A 25,379-nucleotide genomic window follows, 5' to 3' on the forward strand; every position below is an offset into this window, starting at 1 on the left:
ATCCGGTGCCTCCGGCACTAGGGGCGCCTCAGGGTACATTCTAAATCTTCTGTGCCTATATTTGTTCTTGTTTATTAGATGTTTAAACTGGAACACTGGCACATATTATATTGTCACCGAATTGCTCAGAATATTCATGCTAATATTTATGTTTAATTTTGAAATTAAAATATACCGAAATATGCCTAAATTTCTAACAGTAGTATCCACATAAATTATTCCATTTTTCCTATCTCAAACATTTTAGTGGAAAAAATAAGTTATGAAATATTCATGTTATAGAATGTACAAAATGTGCAAACTCCATCTATGACCCTGCACAGAGACGAAACACGCAGCAGAGCTGGCAGGTGCAGTATTTGCTGAACACTACAAGGACTATAGAGGCTAACTACCTTCAATAGGCAGCAGGGACGGCCTCACCTATGGCCGTGACCTCAAGGAGCTCTGATCAGTCGTCATCACCCTCCTCTTCCTGAGCTCATCACTTTTGTTTCTTTATTATTCCCTAATAGAAATAGATGTCTGGTGCCCTTGACGAGGATCAACATTATATTCTTGGCAAGTCCGATGGATCCGCCCGTCGGGTAGTGATGTTTTCATCTGTTATAATAAGAGAAGAGACTCCAAACTCGATCGTCAACAAATCTGCTCGCTCAATCTTGTTCGATCAACGTACCAACCTTCCACCAGAAAACAAGCAGTGTACTAATGGCGCATTCAGCTGGAAAGAATCTATCTGCCGTCCTGATCCTGCTCGTCGCCATAGCCGCCGTTGCGGGTACGTACATGTTGCAAAGCCACGATCGATGTCGTTTGATCAATCCTTCTTTAAGCTAGCTAAGCTAGCAAAAAGTTGTTCTGTTGCATAAATGATCGTTCATGCCTGCAGCAGAGTCGGCGTCCATGCAGCAGAGTGCCAGAGTCGGATCCATCGTCCTTGCAAGGATCACCTGAGTGCCAATTATAAAGGGCTGTGCCTTGCAATGATCAACGATAACGAATGCAACCGTGTATGCTTAGACGAAAGCAGCGACAATTTGCAGTGCTGGTGCCAAAGCAGATGCAACTCTGAGACTGTTGCTGCTGCTAGCGCTCCAATCCCCGCCTGAACAAACCATCCGATCCATGCATCATCCCAGCCCGGCCCTCGTGTCTAATAATAATATAACACTGTATACTTGCAAGTGGTTTGTTTTCTTTTTTTCCCAGTAATCTCACTAGAAAATCCATGTTTAGTCCCAGTGGGAGAGAGTCAAATAATCTCTCGAATATTCGACCGGGACTATATTTTCGAGACTAAAAGCCCCCTTTAGTCCCAAGTCATCCACCGGTACTAAAGACCAATTTTAGTCACCAACCGGAACTAAAGAGACCACCATGCATGCACATGCATGTAGACCCTTTAGTCCTAGTTGGTAATACCAATCGAGACTAAAGCCCCCCTTTTGCTTTAGTCAGGGTTGTAACGACTCCAAAAAATCCTATTGACGCTCCTTCCTTTTGTCCTGCACTATTAGAAAACTGACATTTCATCCCTAGCTTTCGTACTGGTTGCATTTGGATCCGGTACTAATCTTAACATTAGTACCGGTTCCAAAGGATAGGGCTTGGCGCGTGAGACGAGGACCCATTTTGTACCGGTTGGGGGAAACAACCGGTACTAAAGGATAAGAATTAGTATCAGTTGGCGGAAGAAACCAATACTAATGCTCCACGCACCCTCTAGTGCCGGTTTTTTTTACCTAAATCGGTACTAGAGGGAGCAACTTCTAGTACCGGTTGCTTCCACCAAACAGTACTAGTGTGTACCCTCCCTCTAGTACCGGTATAAGGAACCATCCGGTATTAGAATGAATCCCTTTTTGTACGTAGAAGCACAATCATCATATAGCAAATATCTTGTCTATAACTATTTTTTTGCTTTACGCTACCAATTTGCATTCCATTACATAGGGAGAAACTACGTACTAGCGTTCGCTACCTTGCGTTCGCTACCTTGCCACACGACTCATTCTACACTGGTGGAAAATCCGCCTTTAGTCCCAGTTGGTAAGTCGCATGGGCTCGAAAATCCAACGAGGACTAAAGATCACGATCTTTAGACCTCGTTCTTTCACATGGGAGAAAAGGGACATTTAGTCTCGGTTAGTATTACTAATCGGGACTAAAGGGACCGTCATACATGCGCATACACGTGGTCCTAGTTAGTGTATTACCAACCGAGACTAAATGTTTTTTTCTTCTGAATTCTTTTTTACTTTGAATGCTAATTATTGTTCCACTTACATACACGTACGTATACATCCTTAGCCTGCACTACTTACACGTATACATTCATCTTGCATATATGCATGTTGTATATATATTTCAGGATAGTATATTCATAATATTAATTATAATTACTAGATATACAAATATTAGTAAATTGCAATTGAAACTATTATATACACAATTAATAGCATGTATATACAATAATTGGTCTCCTTAATTCGTAGAATCCTCCTGACCTTCTGGTTCGACAATTGAATATCTATCGTGAAATTCTCCATGAGGATTTATCATCTCGTTGCACAGAAACCCCAGGAGTGCATCTTGGATTGCTCAGGTCCATCCACCTCGAGGATTGCTTCCCTAATCACGATCATATGTAATTTGCAAATATATGAATGTTAAACCAACAATTAAATACAAAGAGAAAATGATTAATTATTATTAATTATTTTATTTTACGTAGTTTCATATCATTCGATACATAGTAGCTTGTCCTCCATGAAATAGTAATTGTGCTCACAGACATAGTATCCACATAAATTATTTCTTTTTTCTTGTCTCAATCATTTTAGTGGAAAAAATAAATTATAAAATATTCGTGTTATAGAATGTACGAAATGTGCAAACTCAATCTATGACCCTTGCACAGAGATGAAATGCGCAGCAGAGCCGGCGTGTGCAGTATTTGCTGAACACTACAAGGGCAATAGAGCTAGGCTTTACTACCTTCATGGCAGCACGGCCGGCCTCACCTATAGGAGCTCTCATCAGTCGTGACCTCTTCACCTTTGTTTTCGGTAATAGATGCCTCACCTATGGAACACACTAGGAGACCCGTGCTTTAATTAATTATTATTCGCTAATAGAAATAGATGCCAGTTGCCCTTGACGAGGATCAACATTCTTGGCAAGTCCGATGGATCCGCCCGTCGGGTAGTGATGTTTTGTTCTGTTATATAAGAGAAGAGACTCCAAACTCGATCGTCAACAAATCTGCTCGTCCAATCTTTCACTGTAATGGCGCATTCAGCTGGAAAGAATCTCTCTGCCGTCGTCCTCCTGCTCGTCGCCATAGCCGCCGTTGCGGGTACGTACACGAGTGCACTTGCATCAACTAAAAGTTGTTCTGTTCCATAAATGAACCTTCATGCCTGCACAGGTCGGATCCATGGAGAAGAGTCGGCGTCGGTTGGGGGCTATACTCTTTTTCCTTGCAACGAATACCAGAGTTCTAATTTTAAAGGATTGTGCATTGGATTGATCCACGACAAAGCCTGCAAGCGTGTATGCTTAGCCGAAAGCAGCAACAATGTTTCCGGCGAATGTTGCGTTTTTCAGTGCTGGTGCTCAACCAAATGCACCTCTGAGACTGTTGCTGCTGCTAGCGCTCCGACCCTTGCCTGATCACAAACCATCCGATCCATGGATCATCCCGGACCGGCCCTCGTGTAATAATAATATATAACACCGTTTGCTTGCAAGGTGTTTGTTTTCTTTTTTGTTTCCCCAATGATCTCATAGAGAATTGTACTGACCAATTGTTCAATGTGATTTCATACTTTTACCGTCAAACGTCTGACGCTGGGGTTGTGGTAAAGTGACATCCTATCCGGATCAGACCACATGCACTGGTAGAAAACTGAGCATTAGTCCCGGTTGGTAAGGGTCATATCTCTCGGATATCCATCCGGGATAAACCAACCGGGACAAAAGGGGGTCCCTTTAGTCCCGGTTGGATTTCCCAACCGGGACTAAAGGGGTCCCCTTTAGTCCCGGCTCAATTCCAACCAGGACTAAATTGCGCTTGCATGGCACTGGTGACGCCTGAATTTTTCATGCATGCATCACGTATACGTATAGTAGTACCGCGGCCCTTTTAATTTGTTAACCTTGTAGTTGAGATTTTTTTAGAATGAATTAAATCAACTAGTATTTAAACGAATGGGATTTGTAATTATACAACTACTATATATATACACAATCCTTATACACAATTCATATACACAATTCAACTAGCTTAATTAGTACAAATCGATCATATATACAAATAAATCAAAGTATCTTCCTACGATCTTCCCGTCGTGGTGTTGCTGAGAGGAGTGTCTAATTGTCGTCCATCGTAATAAAATTCTCCTCTTAGATTTACCACCTCGTCCATTATGAATCCAATGAGACCTTCACATATTGCCGCTACTCTTTCTTCCTTCAAGAGTCCTTATTGAATATTTAACATCTATAATTTGGAAATTTGTGAATGTTACATGAACAAATACATATAAGGAGCTAGAAAATAATTAACTAGTAATATATTTATTTTACGTACTTTAAAGTTGTGCGGCGTCATCTTCGGTCCCTTGGGTCCCAAAAAACTGTGCATGTGCTCACAGATGTAGTAGCCACATAGGTTATTCCCGGGTTCCTGTCTTAAGCACTTCAGTGCGGAAAAAAATAAGTTATGAAATATTCGTGTTATAAAATGTAATAAATGTGCAGACTTCATACGTACCGGGAAGTCTGTGTTCCATGTAAGATTTTCTTTGAATGGACCTTTGTGTGTCCTTATGAATTGTTTCCATGCGCTGCGGATTAGAATAATGAATGACATAGTGTAACAGGGATAAAATTTAGGAAATAAATTTTTGCATAGAGATAAAGATCCAGAATTATTACAAGCCTAGCATGTCTTGCAATTCTTGGTAGTCCACCGGATCTTTCCGTAACGAATCAAAGACAGTGACGTGGCTTCTTTCAGGCTCAATTATAATAAGGATCCAGTGGAAGCTGCGTGCGTAAAATGTTCATGCATATTAGAGCTAACTAACATGTAGAGATAAGGAAAAAGACATCGAAAGTAGACGGTATACACACACTTACTTGAAGTTGTATGGAAGTAGTATGAAATCCTTGAATGTTTGTTTGTGTAGGAAATTGTATATTTCGGCAAAGGTTTTTTCCGGCGCTAATTGTATTTGTTGTTGGTTAACTACAGATGGATCCATGAAGCCTACATGTAGGTACGCCTCTCGGCGGCATGTCTGAATTAGCATCCTAAATGAAATGGAAGATGAAGTTAGTACGGTGACGCACGCCAAAATTTACATGTAGAGATAATAAACGGACACTTACAGAATCCAAGCGCTGATCAGAGAGACGTCCAGGGCATCATGATGGTACACTTCGTATATATCCTTGAAGTCTAGCCACAGCACTTTCTCCCCTTCACCGTGAAAATCTATCGGTTTTACCTTCATGCCGATCATCTCCCTCGATTTGGCGGATGCCGTCATGTACCATTGATGGAATTCGTACATCTTTGTTGACAGCTTCCGTACCATTGCCGGCTTCACTAGAGGCTTGCCTAGCTCATAAGGCCATCTCGGCTCAGGGGGCGGTGCAGTTGGCGTCTCGACTTGCCCTATGCATTCATCAAGTCCCAGACCTGTTTCTTCCATGAACTTCAATATATTTTCTTGTTGATCCAAGGGCATTGCTTTTACCCGTTGAGCATCTTTCTTTGATAAATGGCTGAGGTCGGGGACTGAACCGCTGGAGGATGATTTTCCTTTTCTTTTATCCTTTTCATCAGCCTTTACTAGAGCACGTTCATAGTTTGACAAGAGTGGTATCCTTTTCTTGGCTCCTTCCTCCATCCTGATAAAAAAGTTTAAATCCCGCCGACTTACTAGCGGTGGCTCCATCTCCCTTGCCTTTTTTAATTCGGCTTGTTTCTTGAACCACTCACTGGCCTCTCGTTGGATTTCTGCCCACTGTTCCGCATGAGACATTGCCTCAAAGCGTTCCTTGCGAGCCACTTCAGGGTCGACCTTTGTTTTCTTCTTTCGAGGCTGTCTTTGCTTGGGAGGCGGTGCTCGTGACTTCTTGAGTGGTGCTGCAGGTTCCTTCGAGGGGGCCGCTCTTGGTGCCGGCGACGGTGATCGGGGAGGGGTGTTGTTATTGTCGTCGTCGCTCCCAGCACCAGGATGTGGTGGAGATGGAGACCTTGATATAGATGGAAGCGACGGTCCTGGAGCAGGAGATGCCGGTCTCGAGGTATGAGGAGAAGATCGCTGCTCGGGATCTACGGGGAGCGGTCTTGAGGTCTGAGGAGATGGCTCCGTGCGGGAAATAATGATGTAGCGTTTCTTCCATAGAATGATCCCATGAAGCGCATCTGCCAATGTCTTTTCCCCGTCGCCTCCCGGGAAGTCGAGCTCTAGACCTTCATACTGGGCATCTACTATTTGCTCGACACAGACGCTGGCGTAGCCTGTTGGAATGTCCATGCCATGACTGCTCTGCCCTGCCAGCGTTGGTAACGCACTCCCGTACGCTACCTGTACATATAGCAGAAGTAAACAAGTTGAACTCCGATCTCGAGGCCTGGATCAATTGACAAGATTGCATAAATATTATGTATAAGTATACCTTAATAGTGAGGTTGCCGACCGGTGCATGCAGCTCACATGAGGTCCGTTGCGTGATGGCATCCACGGGGAACCGTTGCTCCTCCACGGGTAACCTGGGCGTCTGCGCATCGGGGACCCCTGTAGAAGCACAACTGCTCCCGAGGCGTTGAGAAGGGCTGGCGGTGTGAGGATTCGGCAGTGCTCCAGATTGCGCCAACTCCGCAACTGCGTCGGCCACACGCCGATTGATTTCATCCATCATTCGTTGTTCTAGCATCTGCCGCCAGCTCTCCTCCATCTGTTCCTTTCTTCGCTTCCGGCTTCTGTAAGAGGCACTGTCGCCTCGGAAAGCGAACTTCCACGGAACCACCCCGAACCCCCGGCAACGTCCTGGGTGCTCTGGATTACCGAGGGCCAATGTGAGCTCATCATTTTCTCGGTCCACCCTCAACCTCCCAGCCTTGGAATCTTCAATGTTCTTCATGAGATGTTCGGCCTTCTCACGTATTCTGTCATTGAAAATCAGCGTCACATCCTCTTGGCTTAGGGAGCCTCCATGAGCGTAGTACCAGTTCTTTGATCGTTCGGGCCATTCAATAGTTGCAGGTATGATTCCCCGTTCGATCAGATCTTGTTCCATCTTTCTCCACTTGGGAATTGCTGAGCCATACCCACCTCGCCCCAAATGATGGTGGTAGCCCTTCTGACTAGCATTTGCAACGTTGGTCGTGATCTTTTTCACACCTTCTTCACTCCTCTTGTATTCAACAAATGCATCCCAGTGGTCCCTCAACTTGGGCCACGCGTTGAAGTCTGGAGTTTTGCCCTTCTTGATGTAGTGGGTGTCCAGCATCTTCTTGAATGTCTGGAATTGAGTAGCCATCTTCTTAAGTGTCCACGCTTTGACATCCTTCTCGCTATAATCTTCGGGGAATGTGAAATGCCTCTTCACGTCTTCCCACAACATATTCTTTTCTGTCTCTGGAAGGGCGTACGGATTATCGCTTCTGCCCTTCCATTCTCTGATGCTGATAGGCACGTTGTCCCGGACGATTGCCCCGATTTGACTAACGTACTTCTTTGCGACTTTCTCGGGAGCAACCGGCCTACCCTCATCTGTAACTTTGGTGATGACAAGCCTCCCTTCCATCACCTTTGTACGACCTCGGGTCTTCTGCCCTTGTGTCGATCCGGAGGGCTAACAGTTTAAGATTCGTTAATTAGTACGTACTAGTAGCGGTGGCGTGAAACAATACAAGAATGGTTGTATATACCTCGCCGGAACCTTCCGCCACGGCAAGTTGTTGCTGCGGCTGTTGCTCTTCATTCACATCGGCAGACATGTTGAGGAACATGTCCGCCTGGGTGCCCTCTTCATCCGTGTATGATAGTGGAACGTTGTCGCCACTACCATCACCAGCGATTATCTGCTCCATGATATACCTTGCGGTCTCATCGTCTGCCATTTCAACTATTGCTGCAAACATACATCGAATCATACATGACAGTCATACAAATCGTCTTAATACAAATTTGTATATAATCACAGTTCGGAATCATACATGTATATAAAGAAATCATAAAATAACATGAATCGTACAAAGTCCGGAATCTTTATACAAATTTCTATGAATTTATACAAATTTCTATGAATTTCTATGAATTTCTATAAATTTCTATGAATTTCTATGAATTTCTATGAATTTATACAAATTTCTATGAATTTCTATGAATTTCTATGAATTTCTATGAATTTATACAAATTTCTATGAATTTCTATGAATTTATACAAATTTCTATGAATTTCTATGAATTTCTATGAATTTCTATGAATTTCTACGAATTTCTATGAATCTCTACGAATTTCTACGAATTTCTACGAATTTTGACGAATTTCTACGAATTTCTACGACGGCGATAAGGGCGGCGAAGGCGGGACGGCGGCGGTCAGGGCGGCGGAGGCGGTTCACCCGAACCACGGGCGGTGCCTAAGCTACTACGTTGTGATGGGCGGCAGGACGGCGGCGATCACGTCGACTACTCGGCGGCGATCACGACGGCTACAAGGCGACTCTCACGGTAGCTACTCGGCGGGACGGCGGCCATCACGACGGCGGGGTAGCTACTCGGCGGGACGGCGACGATCACGACGGCGGGGTAGCTACTCGGCGGGACGGCGGCGATCACGACGGCGGGACGGTAGTTAACAACCTAACAACAAATCTAAAAATCTAACTTAACAAACTAACTAGAAATCTAAAAATCTAACTTAACAAAATTAGAAATCTAAAAATCTAACTTAACAAAATTACAATTCCATTAAAAATTAAAAATTAAAAGAAAACCGCCAGCTCTCTCGGCCGGCGCACCGGCCGGCGCGGCAGACCTCTCGCGCGCGGGGCGGCGGCCGGGGCGGCGGGACGGCGGCGGCCGGGGCGGCCTGACGGCGGCGGCCGGGGCGGCCTGACGGCGGCGGCCGGGGCGGCGTGACGGCTGGACGGCGGCGGCCGGGCGGCGTGCGGGCCGGACAGCGGCGGCCGGGGCGGCGACGAGGACTAAGATCGACGACTACGGCGGCGGCCGGCGAGGGGCGACGAGCGGCGACGAGGATGGAGCCGGCGACGAGGGGCGATGCAGCCGGCGAGGGAGGCGGACGGGCGGCGACGGGCGGAGAGGGAGGCGGACGGGCGGCGACGGGCGGAGAGGGAGGCGGACGGGCGGCGACGGGCGGCGACGGGCGGAGGGCCCGTCGACGGAGAGGAGGAGATCGAGGAGGGCCGGCCGGGGATGACGATGGCGCAATCCGGGACTTCGACGGCGCAATGGGGGACGATTACGGCGGCGCCCGACGAGGGAGGCGTAACCCCCCCCCCCCCTTTTATCCCGGTTCCTAATGGCACCCGGGACAAAAGGGCCTTTTGTCCCGGGTCCCGTCACCAACCGGGATAAAAGGGGGGGGGGCCTTTTATCCCGGTTGCAAATGGCAACCGGGATAAAAGGGTACGTTCAGGCGGGAGACGAAACGTACCCTTTTAGGGGGCCTTTTGTCCCGGTTGCTGTTAGCACCCGGGACAAAAGGTCTTTTTTCCTATTTTTCTTCTCCCGCCTGTTTTTTGGAAATGGATTTTATTTAACCTTTTCACTGCATTCCAGGATGAAAAACAAAACCTTCTCAGATTTTGTACATGCAAAAATATATTTAATTAACGAGTAAATTGACAATAAGTATGAAGTAATCATTATTTCTATACCAACTCATGTAGCCTGTAAAATATTTATTTTACTGCATTGCTGTGATCAATAAATTATTCAATTAAATTATTTGAATGCGCAGAAAAATCCATGTTAGTATGTGGTTAACAATGTTCATGTATATCTAAAAAATCTTCACCTAACAAATTTAATAACACATGAAATCATACATAGGGTAAATTACAAATTGTATCAATTAATACACAAAGGTCATGCACATTTAACGCATTACAATACAACGTTGTAAAATTTCTTCTTCACGAAAGTTCCTTGATCATGATCGCGGCGTAAGTACGGAGCCTCTTCTTTGGACAGCAGGATGCTTGGATCAACTTCAACGTCGAATGGAGGCATGCCATCAAACTGATCATAATCATCTGATTGGTCTGTTTTATCCTCGACTCCCACGATTTTTCTTTTACCTGGAAGAACTATGGCACTTTGGCTCCCATGTCTCTTCTGGATTCCTCTTGGGTTTGCTGCACATGTCCTTCACATAGAACACCTGATGCACATCATTGGCAAGTACGAATGGGTCATCACTGTATCCAGTCTTGCTCAGATCTACTATTGTCATTCCGTACTGATCTTTGGTGACGGCAGTTAGCTTCACCCAATTGCAAAGAAATAGAGGGATGCACAGCGGTCCGTATTCGAGTTCCCATATCTCCTGTATGAAACCATAATACGACTCCTTGCTATTATTTCTGTCCATGGCATCTATGCGGACACCACTATTCTGGTTCGTGCTTTTCTGGTCCTGGGCTCTCGTGTAAAATGTGTAACCATTTATCTCATAGCCTTGGAATTTGACGATTGTGGTAGCAGGTCCCCTGGCTAACCAGGCAAGCTGTGGGTGAATCTCAGAGTTACCCATAAGTTGTTGGCGCAACCAGGAGGGAAAAGTTTCCATGTGATGACGGGTAAGCCAAGCATCGGATTTGGTCGGGCTTTTGGAAGCTACCATCTGCCTGTGCTGCTCGATATACGGAGACACAAAGGATGACTGTTGTAGAACAGTGTAGTGTGCCTTGTCGAACAAATTAGTATCATTGCTCAAACTTGATTTCCTTCCAAGGGTGCCCATTCCTCGGAGCCTCCCCTCGTGGCGTGAAGTTGGAACCCCAATCGAGTCAATTGAATCAATAAAATCAACACAAAACTCGATCACCTCCTCTGTTCCATATCCCCTGGCGATGCTTCCTTCTGGACGAGCACGATTACGAACATAGTTTTTTAGGACTGCCATGAACCTCTCGAAAGGCCACATATTGTGCAGGTATACAGGTCCGAGAATACCAATCTCTTTTACTAGGTGAACCAGTAAGTGCGTCATAATATTGAAGAAGGATGGTGGAAATAACAACTCAAAACTGACAAGACATTGCACCACATCGTTCTGTAGCTTTGATAGCTTGGATGGATCGATTGCCTTCTGCGAAATCGCATTGAGAAACGCGCATAGCTTTACGAGTGGCAACCGGACATTTTCTGGTAGAACACCCCTCAGTGCAACCGGAAGCAACTGGGTCATCAACATGTGGCAGTCATGAGCCTTGAGATTTGTAAACTTCTTTTGTTTCATATTTATTATTCCCTTTATATTCGAGGAGTACCCAGACGGGACCTTCATACTATTCAAGCATTCAAACATGCTATCCTTCTCCTCCTTGCTGAGAGTGTAACTGGCAGGACGTAAGTAGTGCTGTCCATTATCTCTCTTTTCCGGATGTAGGTCATCTCGTTGCCCCATGGCTTTCAGGTCCTGTCGTGCTTCCAATGTATCTTTTGAGGTTCCATAAACACCCATGAAGCCTAGCACGTTCACGCAAAGATTCTTCGTCAGGTGCATCACGTCTATTGCGTTGCGAACCTCTAGGATTTCCCAATAAGGTAGCTCCCAAAATATTGACTTTTTCTTCCACATGGGTGCATGTCCGTTATCATCGTTCGGAACAGGTTGGCTACCAAGTCCCTTTCCAAAGACTACATGTACATCCTTCATCATCTCGAACACACGCTTTCCATTACGGTGTGCAGGTTTTTTACGATGGTCTGGCGTCCCTTTGAAATGCATCCCGCTCTTTCTCAGCTGGTGGTGAGCAGGGAGAAATTGACGATGACCCATATAGACGACCTTCTTACAGTGCTTCAAGTACATGCTATCTGTGTCATCTAAACAGTGGGTGCATGCCCGATATCCCTTATTTGTCTGTCTTGAAAGGTTACTCAATGCAGGCCAATCGTTGATGGTTACGAACAACAGTGCTCGTAGATTAAAGATCTCTTGTCTATCCTCATCCCACACACGTACACCTTCTTCCTTCCAGAGCTGTAAAAGGTCATCAACCAACGGCCTTAGGTACACGTCAATGTCGTTGCCGGGTTGTTTTGGGCCTTGGATAAGCGCCGGCATCATAATGAACTTCCGCTTCATGCACAGCCAAGGAGGAAGGTTGAACATACAAAGGGTCACAGGCCAAGTACTATGACCACTACTCAACTCACCGAATGGATTGAATCCATCAGTGCTTAAACCAAACCTTATGTTCCTTGCTTCACTTTCAAAGTCTGGAAATGTTCTATCAATTGATCTCCACTGTGCCCCATCTGCGGGGTGTCTCAGCATCTCATCTTCCTTACGGTCTTCTTTGTGCCATCGCATCAACTTAGCATTCGCCTTGTTCCTGAACAAGCGCTTCAAGCGTGGTATTATAGGGAAATACCACATCACCTTCGCGGGAACTCTCTTCTTGGGAGACTGCCCCTCGACATCACCAGGATCATCTCGCCTGATCTTATACCGCAGGGCTTCGCAGACGGGACAAGCATCCAATTCCTCGTATTCATCACCATGATAGAGGATACAGTCATTAGGGCATGCGTGTATCTTCTGAACATCCAATCCGAGAGGGCAAATAATCTGTTTAGCTTCATATGTTGTGGACGGTAATTCATTATTCTCGGGGAGAATCTTCTTGACAATTCTCAACATCCCCTGAAATGCCTTATCGGACACACCATTTTTTGCCTTCCATTGCACAAATTCTAGTGTCGTACCTAGTTTTTTATGGCCCTGCTGGCAACCTGGGTACAACAATTTTTGGTGATCATCTATCATGCGCTGCAACTTTGCTGCTTCCTTCTCAGTTTCGCAATCTCTGTATGCATCTCGTATCACCTGACCAAGGTCATCAGTAGGGTCATTTTCTGCAAACTCATCTTCATCAGCCTCGCCCATTGTAGTACCTGCAAAAGCTTGGCCTGCAACCCAGTCCGGAATGGTGTCATCTTCCTCCTCCTCCTCGCCATCTTCCATTACAACCCCTAGTTCACCGTGCTTGGTCCAAACCAAATAGTTAGGCATGAAACCGTATTTAAACAAGTGGCTGTGAATAGTCCCCCAGGAATCCTTTGAATACTCCTTCCTGTTATTGCATTGGAAGCATGGACAACATACGAACCCATTCTCTGGCTTGTTCGCTTTTGCCACTTCGAGAAAATAATGCAAGCCATCAATAAACACCTTGCTCCGCCTGTCTGCATTATACATCCATTGCCGGTCCATCTGCATCGTATTACGCATGAAAATGGATTACACTTAACAATGGATTACGCGTGAAAATCGATTAAAGATCCAAACAACATGGTACAATACAACAACATGAAGATCCAAATACACATATTTAAATTAAAGTCCCAAACACTGCATAAGTTGTTCAACTTGAAGACCGTGATCATCTCGCGAGGATGTCCTCAACTGGGTGGCACCGCACTTCGTCATTAAAGAGGTTAGATGCTACGGAAAAGGGGACACGGTCACGATGTCCGTATCCACTCTTTCTCGTAGAATTGAACCTCCTTCTTGACATACGTTGCTGCTCGGCGGAGAACATCCTCGGCGAGATGAACACGGTATGCAAGTTCAACAAGTAGCAGAAGTCATCTATGTACAAAAATTCTTTCCTTACCACTACAGAAGTTGTTGAACTTGAAGACCGTGTTCATTTCGCGAGGATGTCCTCAGCTAGGCGGCACCGCACTTCGTCATGAAAGAGGTTAGATGCTACGGAAAAGGGGACACGGTCACGATGTCCGTATCCACTCTTTCTCGTAGAATCGAACCTCCTTCTTGACATACGTTGCTACTCGGCGGAGAACATCGTCGCAGAAATGAACACGGTATGCAAGTTTAACAAGTATATGGATTTAAAAAACCATATTGAATTTGATAAGATAAACCGTCTAGACAAGGTAGCATCATTTTTAAACCACTGAAATAATACATACTATATATGACACATCAATCTCCCTCACATTCTAGCTCAAAATACCTCTCCATTTTTCTACTTCATCATCACATTGTAGCAAATAATCTTTCCATCTCCAAAGCATAAATCAAAGCATAACACAAGGATGAAGTAGCAAACCTTCGCAGCACTTGTTGGCTGAGTCAAATTCCCACGAAAATGAGGGAAAAAACTTCGGGCAGCACCTCCCTTGCTTGGGCACCACCGGAGAGTAGGTGAAGCTCAGCTCTCTATCAATGTGCTGGATTGCTCGGGCTGGAGGAAGAAGAAAGTCTCTGTCTCGGGATATAGTGGGGGATGAGTTTTAATCCCGGTTAAAAACTCCAACCGAGACAAAAGGAAACACCTTTTGTCCCGGTTGGAAAGTTAGTCCCGGTTGGAGGATCCCGGTTGGAGGCACCAACCGGGACTAACCCTTTTATCCCGATTGGATCCTCCAACCGGGATAAAAGGGTCCCGCCACCGACGCCCCCCCGCTAGCCGTTGCAACCGGGACTAAAGGGGGGCCTTTAGTCCCGGTTGCAATTACCAACCGGGACTAATGCTCCCCTCCAAATTCCCGCACCCCGGCGCACCCCCTTTTGTCCCGGGCCACTTTTAAACCGGGATAAAAGGGGGTGGATCGAAAGTCAGTTCTCTACTAGTGATGGAATGTCTGCATTTTATAACGGATGTATATATTGCTAGCTCGTTGATAATAGCAAGTCTGAGACCCTACTACTTGCAGCAAGAAACCTACCGCACGCCGTCGTTCACCCGCACGCCGCCATGGCCTTGGAGATGTTATATACGCCCAAGGCACCGCGTCGCCTTTGGTAATATCCCAACACGACGACGACGTCGCATTCCATTGCTTTAGCCACTCGAGCTGGCATGCTACTGTTGAGAGTCGATGCTAGTTGTTGGCAGTCGGCGACCATGATGTCAGGGAGGACGGCGCTGGCACCATGGGCGACGAACCTTGTAGCAATCACCTTGCCGATGTTATTGGCGGCGCCCCACCTTTTCATAAATTAACGGGGTGTTTGGGAGGAGGGGGCTAAATTTTAGCCCCTCTTACATCGGATGTTTGGACACTAATTAGGAGTATTATACATAGGCTAATTACAAAACTAATTGCACAACCCCTAGGTTAAGTCGCGACACGAATCTATTAAGCCTAATTAGTCCATGATTTGATAATGTGGTGCTAAAGTAACCATTCGCTAACGATGGATTAATTAGGCTTAATAGATTTGTCTCGTTTAGCCTAGAGGTTCTGCAATTAGTTATGTAATTAGCTCATGTTTAGCCTTGCTAATTAGCATGCGAACTTCCGACGTGACAGGGCTAAACCCTTTGCATCCAAATGCCCCCTAAGTAGCCTGCGTCCACCACAGCCCGTGATCCGCATTAACTTGTACTCTGTCAGTGCATATATATGTTTAATTTTTTGTCCGCACGTGGTGAACAAATTAAAATTATGTCACCCACCAACATAATTCATTTTACGAAAAAAAGGGCTCCCACCACGCCCACTGCGTGCCGGCCTCCTGCCGTGACGCCTCTCGCACCCTCCTGCTGCTGCACGGTGCTCCCCCCTTGTCATTGCATGATGAGGTGAGAGGAATGGATAAGGATAGGGAGAGGGAACGGAGAAGAGGGGATGGATCCAAGGAGAGGAGGTTTGGGTGTCACACCATGTGATATGAACCCCGCAAGGGGTTGATTGCCGATCTTTCGATGAGAGGAGGGGGATAACTCGATTTGGGATGGAGACGATGTTCACAGCTCGACTACAACCATCCAAGGATGCTGCGCCTTAGCAATCGATACACCACCTCCAACGGTCATCGCGATCTCGTGGAGCACGATCAACCAAACCACTAGGGTAATTCCTGCAAGCAATCAAGGAACAAGCCAGAACAAGTAGAACAAGCAACTCAATTGCAAATATGGAGATGAAAATCAATCTAAACTCACAAATTTGGGGTTCTGAATCGAGTAGAACGGATGGTCTAGTCGACACACGCGTCTACAAGGAAATAGTAATGGCTAAACTTTCATCTAAACAAAATCCAATCTGTTTGTAGTGGCTCTAATCCTTATTAGTACCTAGGAGGACGACCAAGGGGGTGTTGGGGTCATGCTCCAACCCTAGGACATGTCCCTAATGGACCCAACTTCATACACGGCCCATTGGCCCAAAATAAGGCGACCCAGCACATGATAGAAAAACCACTCGGTAGTACTTTTGTCATTGCAGTCGCCTCAGGAAATATATGGATATAAGTCCAGATCCATATGAAAATAGACTTCATAAGGATTTCAAAGAGTACTTGAACACCTAAAATGTAGTTCGGATGAGGTCGCGGCGGCTGTTGCAAGTTAGCCTAGAGTTGCAGTCCGAATTCAGCCCTAAAACGTGTTGGATTGGTTCTCTTTCCTTCCTTCGGCCATGTCACCTGGTGGAGGATATTGGGAACACTTGGACTTGACCCCAATCTACTTCTTTTGTCCTCCATTGCTTCCATGTGTGTTTAACACTATTTTTGATCCACGTATGTATTTCTGAAATTGACAATGAACACAGATCATGTTGCAGCATCAATTCATCAAATGTATCACATACAATCTTGATAAAGAATTGGTTCACCTTTAAGTCAAAAGTTGCCAACATGGTTGTATCTGAGTAGGTTATGTCCTCATCATTCTCCCCTTCTTGGTTGCAAGTCGTCCTCGACTTGCTCCAATGGCATCCAAAGGTGCTTTGTCTAATGTTGGAGCATAGAGCGACGGCTATGCTGCATGGCCACAACTTGCAATGCTCCCCTTCTTTTGCGTTACCCTGTTGCATAAGGGAAGATCTAGAAAAACTTTGCAATACATTATTAGTGTTAGTGCAGCCCCCTATTTGATCCCGACATTGTGGCCCAAAAGGATATTTCAGATTAGAACAAATATAAACTTTATGCAACAAATATTCTCCTTTGCTATCGTATTTGCCAATTGCATGAAGCGAATAATGATTAAAACATGGCAAACTAGAATCAAATTTAAGTTTCTCTTTTAGACAATTTAGATTACACAGAATATCAAATTCAATATAACCCAAAGTATTTAAAGAGGACAACAAATTCAGTTTATCTTGTGCACAAGTAATAGGATGAGAAAGCTTATCTTCAGCACATTTGTATGGTTCCAAACCAAAAATATCACACTTATTCACTACTGGTGGCATAGGAGTAAAAGAATCAACATCACACAAGTCCTGTTTATCGCAAAGAAGAGCAAGTAATTCATCTTGTGACAAAGGTAAATCAGCAATGGGTTCCACTATTTGTTGCTCTTGATTAGGATGCAGAGTGGTCATATTATCCACATTATTTGTCACATTATTCTTGCAAGTATTCATAGATAATAGAATCTCCTTTTCAGCATTGAGAGCAAGACAAAATAATTGACCAATATGGCAATATAATTCACTAGTTAACAAGGTTCAAATTTTAGAATTGAGCCCTCTCATGAACCTACTCATAACATCTTCCATGCATTCATCTAATCTACCAAATATGATACAAATCTTAAAAACATTGTAGTATTGTTTCACAATCGTAATACCCTGCTTCAAGTTGTCTAGTTTTGCAAGGAAATAATCAGCATAATATGTAGGAATGAATGCATCTTTAAAAAGAAATTTGAAGTCTTCCCATGATTCTAAAACTTTCTTGCGCCTACAGATGTGTTTCCATTATAGCAAAGCAAATTCAGTCAAAACATTAGAGGCCATATATATCTTTTGTTTGTTAGACAGGTCATGCTCATCAAATTCATTATCTACTTTTAGCTCCCAATCAATGTAAGTTTTAGGATCAAACTTACTATCGTATATCGGCAAGTGTTGAATGATATCCTAAATATGAGTGTCTAGTTTCAATAGCTCAAAAAATTTCGTATCACCTGCCATGATTAGTAGAAAACAAGAAACACAAAAATAAAAAGTATCCTCCTATCAACTACTAGGATGTGTCGGTCGTAATTCTCTCAAACTCAACTTGTTAAAACAAGCCCTTACAAGTTCTTACCAAGCCAAAAAGGAGGTGACGGCAACCAACAAGTCTGCAACTATAGAAGAAAGTGTATCGGTGCCGAAGCAACAACTCCTGTCAAGTTGTAGTCAAATATGTGGAGTTGTAGGTGGGCTAAAGCAAGGAAGTACTAGCACCACGTTAGTTGCAAGCAAATTGAACAAATGCTCAACGACATTATTGTGCTGGTCCTAGGCTAGAATGAGCTAGCGATGCAAGCCTGTCCAAGCAAAGTCACTGAGCAGTAAAGAAGGATCACACGGAGAGGAATAATCAACAAAAGAAAAATCCTTCTCTTCTTGTTTTTCTTTCTCTTTCTTTTCTTTCTTTTCTTTCTTTCTTTCTTTTCTTTCTTTCTATCTTTATTTTCTGTTTTTTTAAGTAGCACAAAGATGAAATTTTTCTACAAGAGAAAACAAGCTACTTACAACAAATAGTAGCAAAGTCAAACAAGTGGCTGTTTCGCAAAACCAGTAGATACGCAAATCTCCAAGGCAACTGCGACACACTCAGAATGAATTTGGGATCAAGGTCAGATCCGTTGGAAAGAGGACAAGTTAAGGTTTCCAGATTATAGTTAAACTCCCTATTTGGACTTCGGACAAAGGAACTATGGTGCTTTTCTTTTTGGGATAAAACAGGACTCTGAATCGAATTCTGTTTTGAACTTGTACGATTTTCTATTTGTACATGGAAGTATGGACATGGATGAAACCTCCAATGACATGATTAGAGTTATGGTTGTAAACAAAACAAGAGAATTTGGAAATCTACTCATATTTGTGGAGATAAGAAATAAACTCAAATCTGCGATAGTGACACAAACGTGACAAGAACTCGAAACTCTAAACGACTACACGCTAAGACCAACAACTTGACACGACGATGCAACCATTAATTCAATAAGCCCTAGCTAAGCAATAATAGTATCAAGCTCAAAGGGTTTATGGGATTATGGAGAACTAATCTACTATTTCTGGACTATAGGAAATTAAAAATAGCAAAGAACTGAAAGTCTCTCACCAATCAACCTTGCATTGATTACCAACTGATATGAACCACGCGAGAGGTTGATTCCCAATCTTTCGATGAGAGGCGGGGGATAACTAGATTTGGGATGGATATGACGTTCACGGTCCGACTACAACCATCCAAGGATGTTGCGCCTTAGCAACCGATACACCACCTCCAACAGTCATCGCGATCTTGTGGAGCACGATCAACCAAACCACTAGGGTAATTCCTACAAGCAATCGAGGAAAAAGTAAGAACAAGTAGAAGAAGCAACTCAATTGCAAATATGGAGATGAAAACCAATCTCCGCGGGTCCACATGCCAAGGCTGCATGTAAGGCACTGTAAAATCGTTGCCACTTCCTCCTAAACCCTAGCGGCTCGCATCTACAGCGTGCCACCACCCAGAGCTCCTTGCGCCATCGCCTCGCGCTGTCCTAGCGAGCGCCGCCTCCTGCGCGCCTTGCAAGCTCGCCAGCCATGGTACCCGAGGCCTCTACACGTCAGTCGCCCACTGCTAGCGCCGCCTGCCCCGCTGTAGCGCCACCGCTGCCTGATGTTATTGTTGTGCATCTCGCTCCGCGCCCCGGGTCCCTACACTATGCCGTCGTCGACGTGCGTCGCACTGCTAGCTGCCCGCGTTCCCTGGCCCGACTACCACTGCTTGGCATCGCCCCTGGCCGGCCATCGCTCGATCGGAACGAATTGACCGGATGGGTTCTAGAGGAGGAAGAAGATAAGACACTTTTGCATTTTAGTCCCTGAGAAATCCTGTAAACTTTATCATGTACCTTGTCTCTTATGGTATTTACCCAAAAACGCAAAATATCTTTGGTTCCTTCCAATCTAAACTAAGTCTCATACTTTTATGTATCTAACCCTGTCAATTCTGTTATTTAAAAGCACTAGTACTTGTGTCTCAAAAATCTTCCTTACTAGCCCCTGTCATCTGGATTATTCACGACTAGGTCCTTGCAACCTTGTTTTATGTGATTCTTTCGTTCACGCGTTCGTCTCAATAGGTAGATTAGTTTTCTACTGCTTTTCAGTGCTATTTATGATGATTGCTGTATTGTTTTTAATTTAGTTCATTTGTTTGCTTGTATGTGCGTGCTCTGGATGTTTGTTTTGGATGATTGATGCGAGTAGAAAGAGAATGCTTCAAGGACATTCAAGAACAAGAAGTTGAAGATATTCCGAGCAACAACACTACTTAAAAGAAGTCAAGTGTGTCTTTATGCTTTTGTCCCAATATTTTTATTTAATCACCTTTGCATATGCTTTGCATTTAATTTCATGGGCCCTATTAAGGATTGCCTAGTTTTTATGATCATTCCTTGTTAACCTGGGTTTATCTTTATGTTAGGTAGCTATGCTTAGCTACTATACTTGGGTTATGGTGGTTCCAATGAACATTGATCATAAACATATTTATTTATGCTATATCTTTTGATAATACAAGATTACAATGATTAAATAGAACATGGAGTGACCACTCGGGAAAACATTACAACCACAACAACTATCATGACTCTGGTCTTAGCTGAATAATTAGAAACTCTAGTCTGGGGTAATCTTACTCGTGAAGAGGTATGAGGGGCGGCGGTAGATCGGGTATGCTGCCTTGCTACTGATCCGGAAATCTTAGCGGGTTACCACTTACTAGTGAATCTTTGTAAATGCCTCGTAGCGTCCCTATGCAATCACACCTCGAAGTGTGGTATTGTGCTTGGCCGGCACATCATGGTTGGGTCTAAAGTTCTCTGAACTTTTACCCAACTTGTGGGTAAAGATGTGCAACCTCTGCAGAGTGTAAAACTGATTGATGAGCTGTGATGCTTAATAAATGCTTGTGATGTAATGTCTGTGGTTTTTGTTGGAGAGGGGTCCTTTATACGTAACAAATAAATAAAAACAGGAGGTATTTAGCAACTTTGCCGAGTGTAACACTCGGCAAAGAGGAGCTTTGCCGAGTGTTTTGGCTTTAGCACTCGGCAAAGAAGCAACATTCAATTTTTGTGGCACTTTTTTGCCGAGTGTGGCGGCTTTGCTGAGTGTTAAAGCCAAAACACTCGTTGCCGAGTGTTTGGCTTTACACTCAGCAAACACGTGGCAGAAACTGCCAAGTATCGCCTTTTTGCCGAGTGTCTCATGCGCGGGAATCGGCAACTATTCAACCATTGCCGAGTGTCCCATGCGCGACACTCGGCAACTATTCAAACTCTGGCGAGTGTCCCATGCGTGAGACTCGGCAAAGATTTTAAACGTCGTCGAGTGTCTTCCGTCTGACGCTCAACGAAACCAGCCGTGACCGTGGACGCCGTTAGCCCCTTCTTCGGCGAGGGTTTAACGTCGCCGAGTATTTTTGGGCACTCGGCAAAGGCTTTGCCGAGTATCCGAAATTTGCTGTTAAAAATTTTACCGAGTGCTAGTTGCCGAGTGTTACACTCGACAAAGTCTCTGCCGAGTATTTTTTGACCTTCGCCAAGTGGGCACTCGACAAACTGACTGTTTCCCGTAGTGCCTTGCCTGGTGACATTCCTCGAAAGAATAATGATCCGATCGATCCTTCTTCCCAGCACTCATGTAATAATATAGAATATTATGCTGTGACAAAATAAAAGTGCTGTGTTTCTCCGTAAATGCATCTTGTGGATTTGAACGATGAAAACTTAAAAGGCTAAATATAACCGTTTGGAACCATGAATAATACTACCTTTGTATCAAAATATTTGTAGCCATTAACTTTTTCTTACAACTTTGACCAACCGTTTTATTTAAAAATTTATTGGAAACATACCAAAAGTTGAATTATGCTTAAAATAACTATAATAGTAAAGTAGATCACAAACAAATTAAAGTAGATGATACATACAAAATTTTTTGATTGAGACGAATGGTCTGAATATGCGGTGGACTTCAAAAGGAGAAGCGCAATCAAATCTTAGGTGTTAGCTGATTTCATCGTGGACTGGACCTCTCTCACTACGTCAAAAATGTTTTTTACTGGCAGGTCAATAGGCTCTATACTGGCAGGCGGAGCGCGCACTCGCCAGTAACTTGGAGCTAGCACAAATAGATCTTGTGCTAGCGGGTGCTCACCCACCAGCATAGTGGTCTCCTGTACTTACGTCATCCGCCAACACAGTGATTTTTGCAAAAAAAACCGCTCTAGCAGTGCCTGTTGCCGACCGGGCGTGGTCCTCACCAGCGGCCGCTTGGCGTCCAACAAGCGCGTGCCGGCGGCCGCAACGACGGCCACGAAACGCGCGTCCTGGTTTCCCTTGTTCATGGAACGACGGCCGCAAGAGAGAGCACAAGCAGATTTATCCATGAGTTTTGACACGCAAAGCAGTCGAACGACAGGCTAACAAGAGAATTAAGCTAACAAGAGAATTAAGAAACCAGCAGTGACGAGAGAGATCACCAAGGAATCGCAGCGCTCCCATTTCGGCTTCTCTCCGAATAAACGACTACCAAAAGCAACAGCAAAATGAACACGGAGCGCAACAACATCTTACTATTACTAATTGGAGGTTCCTTTTGAAGCCTTCAGGTGAAGTCACCTAGGATTCTTAGGTGGACACTCCAGAAAAAAAGAGAAATCCTAAAAATTCTTACAACAAAGCAAAACATCTAACCATCAATCGATAGATTCAAATCATCATAGTCATTAGATCTATTATATTTTTCTAAAAAATACCCACCTATGATATTATAAAAATAGCCTAAAGTAAGATCATAAATCTATATATAAATTACCACCTCTGCCATTATATAAAATAAACTAAAGTAACTCCCTAATCTTCATCAAAATTACCCATTTATGCCATGATAAACAATATTTAAAATAATCCCCTAATTTGTAACTGAATTGCCTACCGTTATTACTTAGAAAACTTAAAGTAACCCTTAAATTTGTATCTATATTACCCACACATACTATTATTAAAAATAATATGTTGTAACCCTACATTTGAATCAAATAACGTTAATTAAAAATATATAGCAACATATGATTCTAAATCGACTATATATTTAAGTACTGGTATACAATATAATAATTAAGGTCTATACGTATGATACGTATGATGTGTGTCACCATTTATACGGATATAAAGTGATGAGAATATAGATTTCAATGCAAAAATTGTATCTCAAACTTAGGATTCATTAAATAAATTTAAGCGCATACATGCGATGCAAAGTGAAAACTTAAAGATGAATAAATATGGATGAAAATATTATAGAGTAATTACTAACTAAAATCTATTACAATTGGATCAAGATATTAAGTATAAATCTACATAAGTATTGTGTTTAAATATTTAACAAAGAAGCAGCCCGTTCGGCTGGCTGCTGTTGCTTTGTAGCACGCAGCAGCTGGCTGCTTCGCCGAACGGCCCCAAGGACTAAATGCTTTTTTTTCATTTCTTTTTTACTTTTAATTCTAATTATTATTTCACTTATACACACGCACGCGCCCACGTATACATCCTTAGCATGCACTACTTATACGTATACATTCATCTTGTATATATGCATGTCGTATATATATTTCATGATAGTATATCCATAATAGTAATTATAATTACGATATATACAAATATTAGTAAATTGCAAATGATAAAATTAGATATACAATTACTATATATATACAACTAATAGCATATATATACAATAATTTGTCCGCTTAATTCTCAGAATCCTCCCGATCATACTCTTCCAGTTAGACAGTTGAATGTCCATCGTGAAATTTTCCATGGGGATTTATCACCTCGTCGCACATAAATCCCACGAGTGCTTCTTGGATTGCTCGGGTGCTATCCTCCTCGAGGAGTGCTTCCCAGATCACGATCATGTGTAATTTGCAAATATATGAATATTAAACCAACAATTAAATACAAAGAGAAAATGATTAGTTATTATTAATAGTTTATTTTACGTACTCTCATATCATCCGATAGCACCTTGTCCTTCAGGAAATAGTAAATGTGCTCACAGAGGTAGTATCCATATAAACTATTTCCTTTTTCTTTTCTCAAACATTTTAGTTGAAAAAATAAGTTATGAAATATTGGTGTTATAGAATGAACAAATTGTGGAAACTAAATATATGACCCTTGCACATAGATGAATTGCGCAGCAGAGTCGGCGGGCGCAGTATTTGCTCAACACTGCAAGGACTATAGAGGCTTACTACCTTCAATAGGCATGCAGCAGGGACGGCCTCAACTATGGCCGTGACCTCAAGGAGCTCTGATCAGTCGTCATCACCCTCCTCTTCCTGAGCTCATCACTCTTGTTTAATTATTATTCCCTAATAGAAATAGATGCCTGGTGCCCTGGACGAGGATCAACATTCTTGGCAAGTCCGATGGATCCGCCCGTCAGATAGTGATTTATTCTTCTGTTATAAGAAGAGACTCCTCGCTCAATCTTGTTCGATCAACGTACCAACTTCCACCAGAAAACAAGCAATACAATGGCGCATTCAGCTGGAAAGTCTCTCTCTGCCGTCCTGATCCTGTTCGTCGCCATAGCCGCCGTTGCGGGTACGTACACGTCGTTTGATCAATCTTTCAATTCTTTAAGCTAGCCAGCTAGCTAAAAGTTGTTCTACTGCAAAATGAACGTTCATATCGGATCCATGGAGAAGAGTCGGCGTCGGTTGGGGGCTATAATCTTTTTCCTTGCTACGATACCCCGAGTGCCAATTATAAAGGGCTGTGCATTGGATTGATCCACGACAAAGCCTGCAAGCGTGTATGCTTAGCCGAAAGCAGCGCCAATATTAACGGCGCCTGTGAACTTTTTAAGTGCTGGTGCTCAACCAGATGTACCTTTGAGACTGTTGCTGCTGCTAGCGCTCCGATCCCCGCCTGAACAAACCATCCGATCCATGCATCATCCCGGCCCGGTCCTCATGTAATAATAATATATAACAATATATGCTTCTTAGTTATTTGTTTCCTTTTTTTCCGTAATTTCACTTGGAGCCCATTTGTTTCCTTAGAATTGAAACTCATTCCATGAATCTTATTCTAGCAATTAGAT

Source organism: Setaria italica, chromosome VIII, assembly GCF_000263155.2.
Source record: "Setaria italica strain Yugu1 chromosome VIII, Setaria_italica_v2.0, whole genome shotgun sequence".
Lineage (NCBI taxonomy): Eukaryota > Viridiplantae > Streptophyta > Magnoliopsida > Poales > Poaceae > Setaria > Setaria italica.